At 36.2% G+C, this 13618-nt stretch overlaps 1 long non-coding RNA gene across 1 annotated transcript in view; it reads left to right on the top strand.

Annotated features, from left to right (window-relative positions):
* The window catches only part of LOC140848185 (uncharacterized), a 31520-nt gene extending 29912 nt beyond the window's left edge, over positions 1–1608 (top strand). The window contains exon 3 of the long non-coding RNA XR_012128737.1: positions 1110–1608. This is a non-coding gene — a long non-coding RNA (uncharacterized lncRNA). The remainder of the gene's footprint in view (positions 1–1109) is intronic.
* Positions 1609–13618: the final 12010 nt, after the last annotated feature.

Here is a 13618-nt window from a genome sequence, read left to right as displayed (position 1 = left end):
GATATACTACCAAATTAGAAATGGTATATTCTTAAGAGTGACATCAGCAACATGGCTGAATAAAATCATCCATTGTCATGTCCTTCTCCACCAACAAAAACAATCTGACATCTATCCATGTACAAGAATGCCTTTGTGGGAGCTGTGGGATCTAGTACCCTATGCCAAAGGACCTGGGAGCAGTCTTGCCTACCTGTGCATTGGTATTAGGCATACAGACCTCAGTCTCAGCTGTGGACTCTGCAGTGGCCTGTGAACCCTCTTTAGTACTTTTTGGCTGTGGTCTGGTAGCCCCTGGAACACCTTGTCTTAGAAAATCATCCATAGATGAGAAAAAAGAAAGCTACATTATATGCTTTTTGTGACATGCTTCACTTTTGTTCACTGATTTTCTAAACACAAATTCTGTAACCTCTGTAGCTTCTGCCAAACTTGACTAAGCCTTGAGAATTCCTTGCCATGTTACTGTTGTGTGATACAAAAAGTGTTCTCTTTTGTTTTTTTTCTTTTCTTCTCTTTCATGATCTTCCCCTTCTTTATGGTTTTCTTCTCTCTTATTTATTCATAAGCTTACCGTTATTTTTATGCTTCTCCATTCTTCATCATGTATTCTTCACTTTTTTATATATATATATATTTTTTCTTACATCCTTTTTTATATAAGACATGCTGCATGTTGTAAGGTACACAAAGATGATAAGAAAGGGTTATTGCCCTCAAACAACTCATGTTCTTGAATGGTAACATTTCTTACCAACAGCTTGACTAGAAATTTAAAAATTAAAATTAAGTCAAAAGAAAACTAACATCTCTACCTAGCCAAATAAACTCTATTATTTTGAATGATGATAAACAAAATGATTTATGTTCCTTTTTTATATATCTACAAATGTTTTAAATTCATTAAAAAAATCTGAATTATGTCACCAACTTTTGACATTCTGTGGACTGCTTAAAGTCAAATATGCAACTGACTAGAAGTTAAGTTTAATGGATTTTGCCAATTCCATTTTCTATTTTGTCCTTTCATATACAAGAGCCACCTCAGAATATTATCATTCTCATGTTGTTATCTAGAAATTCTTTATTTCTATTTTCTAATATAACAGGTTGTCAAGAACGGTGAAGATTCTAAGATTTTACCCTACTTACATGGTAAGAAGTTAGCCTGCCACAGCTTTATGGAGCTGTCAGAAGATACAAGATTCATGGGTGAGAGTCAAAGTTTTTTACTTACAGAAATAGCAGTAACCAGACAATCATCAGCATCCCATATCAGAATAATTTCTGTGAAACTAGGTCAAACTGGTTAGATGGGAAGGTCTACCCTTATCTGAATCTTATAGAAAGAAAAGTAGCTGTCATGGATGGCCAACTTCCTGAAAGGACCACTGAAATAATCTGTTGATCAGGCAAAGCAAACTTTACTATTCCCCAGTAAAGGAGACAATCTTCTTCACAGAATTTTAGTAATATCTTAGAAAATGAGAAGTCAAGGGCAGATATTTATAAGAATTTGGGTTATGGTTTTAGGGCGGTCTTTTAATGACAGGGAGCTAAGTGGGACTGAACAACCTTATGATAAAATAGTTTAGGATTAGTGAACATAGCAAGGTAAAGTTTATGAATTAAGTTTTGAAATTTAAACAGTCATTTGATAAGTAAGTAATTTTCTCTGTTACATATTGTCCACAGGAGGAGCAATTTAATATGATGAACAATCTATTGTTTTGAGAAGGGACTAGCTGAATAGCTGATACTTAAATAAATGGATTTTCTGGGCAAGAATCTTACTGGGCAAGAATTTCCTGCAGTAGTAAAATCATGTTCATATACACAGTCTTAGTTCCTGATCATATTTAATATGTTCAGTTGTAGGTAGCTTGTTCTGCCAAGGCATTAATTTGTTAATCCAAGGACATTATTTAATTGATTAAATAGGAAAAAAAACCTGTGGGCAGTAGAGATAAAGATGTAATCTGGAAGAAATAGAGACATGGGCAAACCTGAGAGGTAGGGGCAAGGGTGTGATGATTGCATCACTTACGTATTCCGTGAATCCCAAGAAGTTTAATGAATACGGTGGACATCAACCACAGAACAGTGGGATAGGATAGTTCAGTGCACTGAACCCTAGACAACAAGCAAGGTGGGAGTAGTTTGTGTGGCTATTTAAAGGCACCAGAAACAGGTAGGCATATGTGGTATAATAAAGAATTTATCTACTTTTTGTCCTGTGTTCCTGGCATGGAGCTCTTAAAACCCCTTGGAATCTCCTAAGTAATAGGAGTATCTTTGTCATTTGGGGAAAATTGCAGTATTTCTAGAATGCCTCCCTTGGCTTTAGTGTATCTCCACATCAACAGGCCTTCCTAAGGGGTGAAGAGAAGTAGTTCATCTGCATATCAATGGGTAATTACCTAGGTGACCTAGGGCTTATCTGAACCTGAGAGGTTGGTGGGAGTTAGGGTTGGGGATGCTTATATTGCTTCTGCCTGAGCAGGAGAGAGATGGCCCCGACTGCAATTTATAAGCAGTGAATGGGCTTTAAACTTTATCTCTTCATTTGACTGATTTTGGCTTTAGAGGTATTTTGCTCTGGGATTTTCTCTTCCTGGAGTTACGGTCATGCTAATGAGGTGACTCATTATGGTCTACTAGATAGATAAAAATGGGGTTGGTCACTAGGAAGACCAACAATGTGGTTAGAAGGTTGTGACTTTGGGCAGCCTGACCTTAGCAGAGGAGAGAAGGGCTGGGTTCAGTTACCTGACTGATATTTAATCAGCCATGCCTATGTAAAGAAACCCTAATAAAAACTCTAGATACCCAAGCCCAGTGGAGTTTCCTGGTTGGAAATTGTGAGCAGAGTGACATGCTCTGATTCCATGAGAGATGGATGGAAGTTTTGCATTCCCTTCTAGACAATGCTCCATGAGTCTCTTCATTTGGTTCTCATACATGTATCTTTATAATAAAACTGTACAGACAGTACAGTACTTTCCTGCATTCTTTGAATTGTTCTAGTGAATTATTGAACCTGGAGGTGTTCATGGGACTCTCCAGGATCAGTAGCTAGTTGGTCAGAAATGTAAGTGATCTGGGGGACCCTTTAAGACTTGCAGCTGGCTTCTGAAGTGAGAGCAGTCTTGTGGAAGACTGAATTCTTAAACTGTGGAGTCTGATGCTAATACCTTGGTGTTGTAATTTGACTGCAAAACAACTAATTGGTGCTAGACCATTTGAGGTGAAAACAGAATAGTATACTACTGAATAGATAAATCATTTCCCCAGATTAATGTGGGAGTAAATTTTCAGCAGCCTTGGGTATTCTGAGACCTGAGAAATATATTCCTAGCAAAAATAGGAAAATTAAAGATAAGAGAAATATATATCTTTTTAAAAATTAATTTCCTTTAAAAAATCATTTAAGTCTACCTTATTTCCTTAAGTGTAACTACACTCCTTTCAAATTCAGAAACATATAATTTGATTTTAGGATTTTGTGGTATTGCTTCTCTGTTTTAGCCTTTCAATAATGATTAATGCAACTTCCTAGTAGTGTAATGCTTAAAAAATTTTTAAAAACTAAGGATGTGCCTAAATATAATAGGACACTTCATAATTGACTTAATTTCCCTAGGTATTTTGATTTTTAAAAGAAAGGAGGAAGATGGGAGAAACAAAAGGTGTATATTCAAAATTCCTACCAGAATACTGGCAGCAGCTTCATTCACTGGAGTAATTTTACTCCTCTCTGCACTTGTAGCTATATAAAGCAGTAGTTCCCTAGCTAATTGAAATAAAATAATACTGATATTGCCAGAGGCAAAATGTGCAAATTGCATACTTTGCTGCTGAAAACATACCAGTAACATCTGAGATTTTTTTCTACTTTATTTTTATTTCTATAGAGAAATAAAGGAGAAATACCAGCTATCACAGATAGTGATGCTGGGGTTCTTGTTCACGAAGTTGAAGAATGAGCTTCACAAACACTCAAGGTAGGAGAGCAATGTACAGGCTTTTATTTAGAAATAAAGTGAGAGGAAAGAGCTCCTGGCTCACTCCAGGAGGGGACAAGAGAGCCCAGCGTGGTGCATTGTCTAGGGGATTTATAGGCAGTTGAGAAGTTTTGGGAACTGAGGGCTTAGGGTGTGGGCTTGTACCACCTGCCCTGCCCTCAAGGTGGGCTGGGCTTTTGTCTGTCTGCTAGGGCTGTTTACAGTGAAGTCACGGGTTATGATGAGATACCCTTGCAGAACACTCAAACATTCCAGGTCAAGTTGCTCCTGGCCTTTTGACATTTAACTGATCTCACTGAAGATGTCTATATTCCTAGTCTAGTATCTTTACCCTAGAGAATTAGTGTGACCTTGACTTTGCATAATGCTGAACACAGAGTTTCAATAGGGACTTTACATTGTTACATTGCTTTGACTGTAAATATCTTGCCTTGCTTTTTCCGGAGGCCCTCACCCTACTCTGTCTAAGCCCATGGTCCCTGTCTCAATAGGAAGAAGAATGGAAGATAAATATAACCAAGTCTTTTTGCTTCAATCACATGTCATAAACTGTATAGAAGTTGAAGAACTTTATACTTGTCATTATCACAAAAAGCTCAAAAATAGTAAAAAAGCATGTATCTTTATGTATTCTTGTGAATATGCATCTTTATTATTTGTGAAAATGATTTAAAACAGAGATCTACATTATTTTCCAGACTAGAACACGATGTGTAATAACATAAAAACCATACACTTAGAAGAATTATTCATTTGTGTCAAAGTCTTCTCTAAAGAATGTTGCCATGACTTCACAGTTCACCATAGCTTTATCAGAACTCTGCCCATTACAAGAGAAGCTCACTAGGTTAAGTTTATGCAAAGGAAATGGGTAAGAAATATCAGCAAAGATAAAATTATTAAAATAATAAGGCTGAGTAATTTTAATACAGCGTAAAATATATAAAATGTGCAGAAGAGCATAAATCATGTCTTATCATCAACATCTGATTTTCACCAGATTAAAATATTATATTAGAGTTGAAAAATGATTATTTTTCTGATTATCACATTTATTTTGTATTTATAATCTAGCTTTTTTCTTCAAAGAGAGGCTTTTCCCTTTTCTTTTCTTTTTTTTTTTTCAGATTAACTCACACATCTAAAAAGGTTCAGTGTATTATAAAACATTACTATCATTTATTGTGGTGATCAGTTTTGCCCAATTTGTGTGCCATTTATGTTTTATTCAAGTATAGTTGGCTTATAGTACACTTCACATTTTATTTTTTATTGAAATATAATGGACATACAATACCTTATTAGTTTCAGTGTACATCATATTTTTTATTGAAATATAATGGACATACAATCTTATTAGTACAGTGTACTCAGTATATAAAATATATATTCAATACATAATGAAATAATGATACCATCTGTCACCATACATAGTCATTACAATATTATTGACTATATTCCCTATACTATACATTATATCCTCATGACTTATTTTATAACTGGAAGTTTGTACCAATTACTCCCCTTCTGCTGTTTTGCCCATCCCTGACCTCTCCCACCTCTGGAAACCAACAATTTGTCTCCTGTATATGTGAATGTTTCTGTTTTGTTTTGTTGGTTTGTTTATTCAGCTTTTTAGATTCCACATATAAGTGAAGTCATATAGTATTTGTCTTTCTCTAATTTCGCTTAGCATAATACCTCTAGGTCCATTCATGTTGTTGCAAGATTTCATTCTTTTTTATGGATGAGTAATATTCCATTGTATATATGTACCACTTCTTTTTACTCATCTATTAATGGATACATAGGTTGCTTTCATATCTTGGCCACTGTAAGTAATGCTGCAGTAAACATAGGACTGCATATATCCTTTTGAATTAATGATTTTGTTTTCTTTCAGTAAATTCCTAGAAGTGGAATTACTGGATATATGATATTTTTATTTTTAGTGTCTTGAGAATCTTCCATTCTGCTTTCCATAGCACTATGCAAATCTAAATTCCTGCTAACAGTGTACAACAGTTTATTTTCTCCACAATTTTGCCAACACTTATGATTTATTTGTCTTTTAGACAATATCCATTCAGACTGGTGTGAGGTAATAGAAAAGGTGAGAGTGGACATACTTGTTTTGTTCCTAATTTTAAGGGGAGAGTGTGCAGTTTGCCACCATTAAATATGGTATTAGCTGTGGATTTCATTAATGGTTTTTATCAGGTCGAGAAAATTCCATTCTATTATATGTTTTCTGTATGTTTTTATTATGAATGTAAGTTGAACTGATCCGAATGATTTTTCTGCATGTATTGAGTTGAACATATACTTTTGTCTTTTTTAGTTTGTTAATATGGTGAATTATGTTAATTACTTTTCAAATGTTATTTATTTATTTATTTATTTATTTATTATTAAGGTATTACTGATATGCACTCTTATGAAGGTTTCACATGAAAAAACAATGTGGTTACTAAATTTAGCCACATTATCAAGTCCCCACCTGTACCCTAATGCAGTCACTGACTGTCAGTGTAGTAAGATGCCACAGATTCACTGTTTGCCTTCTCTGGACTGCACTGTTTTCCCTGTGAACCCTCCAGACCATGTATACTAAACATAATACCCCTCAATCCTGATCTCCCTCCCTCCTTACTGCTCTCCCTCCCCTTTGGTAACCACTAATCCCTTCTTGGAGTCTGTAACTCTGCTGCTATTTTGTTACTTAAGTTTTGCTTCGTTGTTATACTTCACAAATGAGGGATCATTTGACACTTGTCTTTCTCCACCTGGTTTATTTCACTGAGCATAATATCCTCCAGTTCCATCTATGTTGCAAATGGTAGGATTTGTTTCATTCTTATGGCTGAATAGTATTCCATTGTTTATATGTACCACAACTTCTTTATCCATTCATCTGCTGATGGCACCTAGGTTGCTTCCATATCTTGGCTATTGTAAATAGTGCTGAGATAACATAGGGGTACATATATCTTTTTGTTTTTGTTTTGAAAATTGGGCATTCTAAAACTTCCCAAAAATTCTAATAGAAAATATTAAGCATTAATGCTAATTTAGGTTGAACTGAAATGGACATGTCCTTATGGTTATCAGCTGCCTAAGTTTACCTAAAATCATTTAAGTTGATGTTATCTGTTAAATTTTTCGAAAATAAAATGCTTAGAGGCTTGACTTTGTCTAATGTTAAGTAAAGGTTTTGTAATTAATCTTAGCATAGTTGTTAAGAATGAGTAAACTAAACATAGCAAGTGAACTTCTTAATAATTGTGTGTTAGTGTGTATACCTACCTACAGCCTGAGAATCTTTGTGGTAACCTAAAACCTTAAAGTTTTGCTAAGTTCAGAAGATATACTTTGTGCTTAGTGAGAGATTGTGCTGTAAAGCTCATGGTTACAGAAATTATAAAATGTGTTTATAAATTTGTCAAACTAAAGAATGTTAGCATAACAGTTTACAATAGCCTACTTCTCCGTGTTCACTGAAAATTAAGGTTCCTAATGGTTTTAAGTTCTAATTAAAACTACTTAAAGTAATAAGATAAACATTTCTGTATGCTAAAAGATGTATATTTTAATAAGAGAAGGTATAAGGAATGGAAATTCATTCTGCATGCCAAAGAATGTGTCTTTTGATAAAAGAAAGTAACTTTGTTCTAAAGTACAGCTGTTTTATTTAAAGAGGGAGAACTGAATGTAAAAGAAAGTTGTAGAACATTTGTGGAAGAATTGAAATAGTCATGCTGTATAAAATTAAAGTAAATGAGTCTCGATATCAAGTACACAGCAAAATTAGAATTTTGTTTCCAGTTAAAAAGACAAAGTTTCTTAATGGTTAGTCTGCTCTTACTGTTGAAAGATGATGCCGGGGTTCTTGTTCACAAAGCCGAAGAATGAGCTTCACAAACACTCAAGGTAGGAGAGCAAGGTACAGGCTTTTATTTAGAGATAAAGTGAGAGGACAAAGCTCCTGGCGTGAGCCAGGAGGGAACAAGAGAGACCCCATATATCTTTTTGAATCTGAGAAGTTGTCTTCTTTGGGTAAATTCCAAGGAGTGGGATTCCTGGGTCAAATGGTATTTCTATTTTTAGTTTTTTGAGGAACCTCCACATTGCTTTCCACAATGGTTGAACTAGCTTACATTCCCGCAAGTAGCGTAGGAGGGTTCCCCTTTCTCCTCATCCTCACTAGCATTTGTTGTTCTTAGTCTTTTTGATGCTGACCATCCTTACTGGTGTAAGGTGGTATCTCATTGTGGTTTTAATTTGCATTTCCATGATGATTAGCAATGTGGAGCATCTTTCATGTGTCTGTTGGCCATCTGAATTTCTTCTTTGGATAACCATCTCTTCATATCCTCTGCCCATATTTTAATTGGGTTATTTGCTTTTTGGGTGTTGAGGTGTTGGGTGTGAGTTCTTTATATATTTTGGATGTTAACCCCTTGTCAGATATGTCATTTACAAATATATTCTCCCATACCATAGGATGCCTTTTTGTTCTGCTGATGGTGTCCTTTGCCTTACAGAAATTTTTAGTTTGATGTAGTCCCGTAAGTTCCTTTTTGCTTTTGTTTCCCTTGCTCAAGGAGATGCCTTCAGGAAGAAGTTGCTAATGCTTATATTCAGGAGATTTTAGCCTATGTTGTCTTATAAGAGTTTTATGGTTCCATGAGTTACATTCAGGTCTTTGATGCATTTCAAGTTTACTTCTGTGTATGGGGTTAAACAATAATCCAGTTTCATTCTCTTGCCTGTAGCTGTCCAGTTTGGCAACACCAGCTGTTGAAGAGGCTGTCATTTCCCCATTGTATGTCCATGGCTCTTTTATCATATATTAACTGACCATGTATGGTTGGGTTTATATCAGAGCTCTCTAGTCTTTTCCATTGGCCTATGGCTCTGTTCTTGTGCCTGTATGAAATTGTCTTGATATTGTGGCTTTGTAGTAGAGCTTGAAGTTGGGGAGCATAATCCCCCCAACTTTATTCTTCCTTCTCAGGATTGCTTTGGATATTTAGGGTCTTTTGTGGTTCCGTATGCATTTTAGAATGATTTTCTCTAGCTCATTGAAGAATGTCATTGGTATTTTGATATGGATGGCATTGAATCTGTACATTGCTTTAGGCAGGATGGCTATTTTGATGATATTAATTCTTGCTATGCATGAGCATGGAATGTATTTCCATTTATTGGTATCTTCTTTAATTTCTCTCATGAGTGTCCTTTAGTTTTCAGAGTATAGGTATCTCACTTCCTTGGTTAGGTTTATTCTTAGGTATTTTATTCTTTATGATGCAACTATGAATGGAATTGTTTTCCTGATTTCTCTTTCTGCTAGTTCATTGTTAGCATATAGGAATGCCACAAATTTCTGCATATTAATTTTGTATCCTGCAACTTTGCTGAATTCAGATATTAGATCTAGTAGATTTGGAGTGGATTCTTTAGGATTTTTTATGTATAATATCATGTCATCTGAGAACAGGGACAGTTTAACTTCTTCCTTGACAATCTGGATGCCTTCTATTTCTTTGTTGTCTGATTGCCATGGCTAGGACTTCCAGTACTATGTTGAATAGAAGTGGGGAGAGTGGGCATCCTTGTCTTCTTCCTGATCTTAAAGGAGAACTTTCAGCTTCTCGCTATTAAGTATATTGTTTGCTGTGGGTTTGTCATATACGGCCTTTATTATGTTGAGGTACTTGCCCTGTATACCCATTTTGTTGAGAGTTTTTATCATGAATGGATGTTGAATTTTGTCAAATGCTTTTTCAGCATCTATGAAGATGATCATGTGGTTTTTGTTCTACTTTTTGTTGATGTTGTGAATGATGTTGATGGATTTTCGAATGTTGTACCATCCTTGCATCCCTGGAATAAATCCTACTTGATCATGATGGATGATCTTTTTGCTTTAGTTTTGAATATGGTTTGCTAATATTTTGTTGAGTATTTTTGCATCTATGTTCATCAGGGATATTTTTCTGTAATTTTCTTTTTTTTTGTGTTGTCTTTGCCTGGTTTTTGTATTAGAGTGATGCTGGCCTCATAGAATGAGTTTGGAAGTATTCCCTCTTCTTCTACTCTTTAGAAAATTTTAAGGTGGATGGGTATTAGGTCTTCACTAAATGTTTGATAAAATTCATTGGTGTGTCTATCTGATCCAGGGGTTTTGTTCTTAGGTAGTTTATTGATTACCAGTTAAATTTCATTGCTGGTAATTGGTCTGTTCAGATTTTATGTTTCTTTCTGGGTCAGCCTTGGAAGGTTGTATTTTTCTGGAAAGTTGTCCATTTCTTCTAGGTTATCCAGTTTGTTAGTGTATAATTTTTCATAGTTATATTCATATTTCTGTGGAGTCCATTGTGATTTTTCCTTTCTGTTTTCTGATTCTGTTTATGTGTATAGACTATTTTTTTCTAGGTAAGTCTGGCTAGGGGTTTATCTATTTTGTTTATTTTCTCAAGGAAACAGCTCTTGCTTTAATTGATTCTTTCTATTGTTTTATTCTTGTCAACTTTATGTATTTCTGCTCTAATCTTTATTATGTCCCTCCCTCTTCTGACATTGCACATCATTTGTTCTTCTTTTTCTAGTTTCATTAATTGTGAGTTTAGAGTGTTCATATGGGATTGTTCTTCTTTCCTTAGGTAGGTCTGTATTGCAATATACTTTCCTCTTGGCATGGCCTTTGCTGCCTCCTTCAGATTTTGTGGTGTTGAATTATTGTTGCCATTTGTCTCCATATATTGCTTGATCTCTGTTTTTATTTGGTCATTGATCCATTGGATATTTTGGAGTATGTTGTTTAGCCTCCGTGTGTTTGTGGCATTTTTCATTTTCTTTGTGTAACTTATTTCTAGTTTCATATCTTTGTGGTCTGAGAAACTGGTTGGTACAATTTCAATCTTTTTGAATTTACTGAGACCGTTTTTGTGGCCTAGTATATGACCTATTCCTGAAAATGTTCCATGTGCACTTGAGAAGAATGTGTATTCTACTGCTTTTGGGTGGAGACTTCTGTAGATGTGTGTTAGGTCCACATGTTCTAATGTATTGCTCAGTGCCTCTGTGTCCTTACTTATTTTCTGTCTGGTTGATCTGTACTTCAGAGTTAGTGGAGTTTTGAAGTCTCCTAGAATGAATGCATTGCATTCTATTTCCCCTTTATTTCTGTTAGTATTTGTTTCAAATATGTAGGTGCTTCTGTGTTGGGCGCATAGATATTTATAATGGTTATATTGTCTTGTTGGATTGACCCCTTATCATTATGTAATGTCCTTCTTTGTCTCCTGTGACTTTCTTTGTTTTGAAGTCTATTTTGTCTGATACAAGTACTGGAACTCCTGCTTTTTTCTCCCTATTAGTTGCATGAAGTATCTTTTTCCATCTCTTCACTTTTAGTCTGTGTATGTCTTTGGATTTAAAGTGAGTCTCTTGTAGGCAGCACATAGATGGGTCTTGTTTTTTTATCCATGCAGTGACTCTACGTCTTTTCACTGGTGCCTTTAGTCCATTTACATTCAGGGTGATTATTGGTAGATATGTGCTTATTGCCATTGCAAGCTTCAGATTTCTGGTTCCCAAAGGTTCAAGGTTAACTTCCTTACTATCTAAGAGTCTAAACTAACTCACTTAATATGCTATTACAAATACAATCTAAAGGTTCTGTTTTTCTCCTCCTTTTTCTTCCTCCTCTATTCTTTATATATTAGGTATCATATTCTGTACTCTTTGTCTATCCCATGGTTGATTTTGGAGATAGTTGATTTAATTTTGCATTTGCTTAGTAATTAACTGTTCTACTTTCTTTACTGTGGTTTTATTACCTCTGGTGACAGCTATTAAACCTTAGTAACACTTCCATCTAAAGCAGTTCCTCCAAAATACACTGTAGAGACAGTTTTTGTGAGGTAAATTCGATCAGCTTCTGCTTCTCTGGTAATTGTTTAATATGTCCTTCAAAATTAAGTGATAATCTTACCAGTAGAGTATTCTTGGTTTGAGGCCCTTCTGCTTCATTGCATTAAATACATCATGCCACTCCCTTCTGGCCTGTAAGGCTTCTGCTGAGAAGTCTGATCATAGCCTGATGAGCTCTCCTTTGTATGTGATCTCATTTCTCTCTCTGGATGCTTTTAATAGTCTGTCTTTATCCTTGATCTTTGCCATTTTCATTACTATATGCCTTGGTGTTATTTTCCTTGGGTCTCTTGTGTTAGGAGATCTGTGCACCTCCATGGCCTGAGAAACTATCTCCCTCCCCAGATTTGGGAATTTTTTTAACAATTACATCCTCAAAGACACTTTCTATTCCTTTTTCTCTCTCTTCTTCTTCTGGTACACCTATAATGCAAAAATATTCCTTTTGGATTTTTCACAGAGTTCTCTCAACATTCTTTCATTCTTAGAGATCCTTTTTTCTCTCTGTGCCTCAGCTTCTTTGTATTCTTCTTCTCTAATTTCTATTTCATTTATCATCTCCTCCACCATATCTAATCTGTTTTTAATACCTTCCATAGTGTTCTTCAATGATTGGATCTCTGACCGAAATTCATTCGTGAGGTCTTGAATATTTTTATGTACCTCCATGAGCATGGTAACGATTTTTATTTTGAGATCCCATTCAGGAAGATTCATGAGGTTGATATCATTTGAATCTTTCTCAGGTGTTGTATTCATAATTTTACTTTGAACCAGGTTCCTTTGGAGTTTTGTATTTGTATATGGCACTCTATAGTGCCCAGAAGCTCTTCTCTCTGGAGCTGCTTACCCCCTGAGGCAATGTCAGGTGTCGCAGGGGGTCAGTATTGGTGCCTGGGGTGGAGGAAAGAGCTGTTTCCTGCTTCCCTGTTGCTATGCCTGCCTCCACTGCCAGAACCAGTGGGCCAAGCACACAGGTATAAGCCTCTATGTTTTGTGTTTGTAGTTGCTGTAGATCGGGCTTCCCTCTCGCTTCCCTAACTCCAGGGTAGGTTTTGCCATTTTGCGAGCCAGGTGGGATTGGCTGGGAAAAAGGTGCAGTAGGCTGCCTATCACAGAGGGGGTTCTTCCAGCTGTGTAGCCAGCCAAGGAGCTGGAATGCCTGTAGATGGAGAAAGTTCCCAACCTGCTGGGCAGAGTGCACCTGGACAATTTTATCTACCTGTCCTTTCTCCTGAGCAGTAAGCTCTCTGTAATACTTGCCCCTTCAGCAGCCCTCTTGCTGTTATTAAGTCTCTCAACTTCCTGCCTTTCTTTTGTCCCAGAGCAGCCAGATATGGATTCCTGCTTTCCACAATCAGCTGTAATCTCAGTCTCTCCAGGTATTCTGCCTATCTTAGCTTTCCAGTCCCCTAGTCATGGGAGTAACATGAAAGAACCATGACATGTAGGTTTGTGATCCCAGAGCAGATCTCCAGAGCTAGGTATTCAGCAGTCCCAGGCCTCCACTCCCTCCCTACTGTTTCTCTTCCTTCTGCCAGTGACCTGGGGTGGGGGAAGGACTTGGGTCCTGCTGGGCCATGGCTTTGGTATGTTACCCTCTTCTGTGAGGTTTATTCTTTTCTCCAGGTGTATGCAGTTTGGCGCAGCTC

Source organism: Manis javanica, chromosome 3 (genome assembly GCF_040802235.1).
Source record: "Manis javanica isolate MJ-LG chromosome 3, MJ_LKY, whole genome shotgun sequence".
Classification (NCBI taxonomy): domain Eukaryota; kingdom Metazoa; phylum Chordata; class Mammalia; order Pholidota; family Manidae; genus Manis; species Manis javanica.
This window is presented reverse-complemented; position numbering and strand designations above follow the sequence as displayed.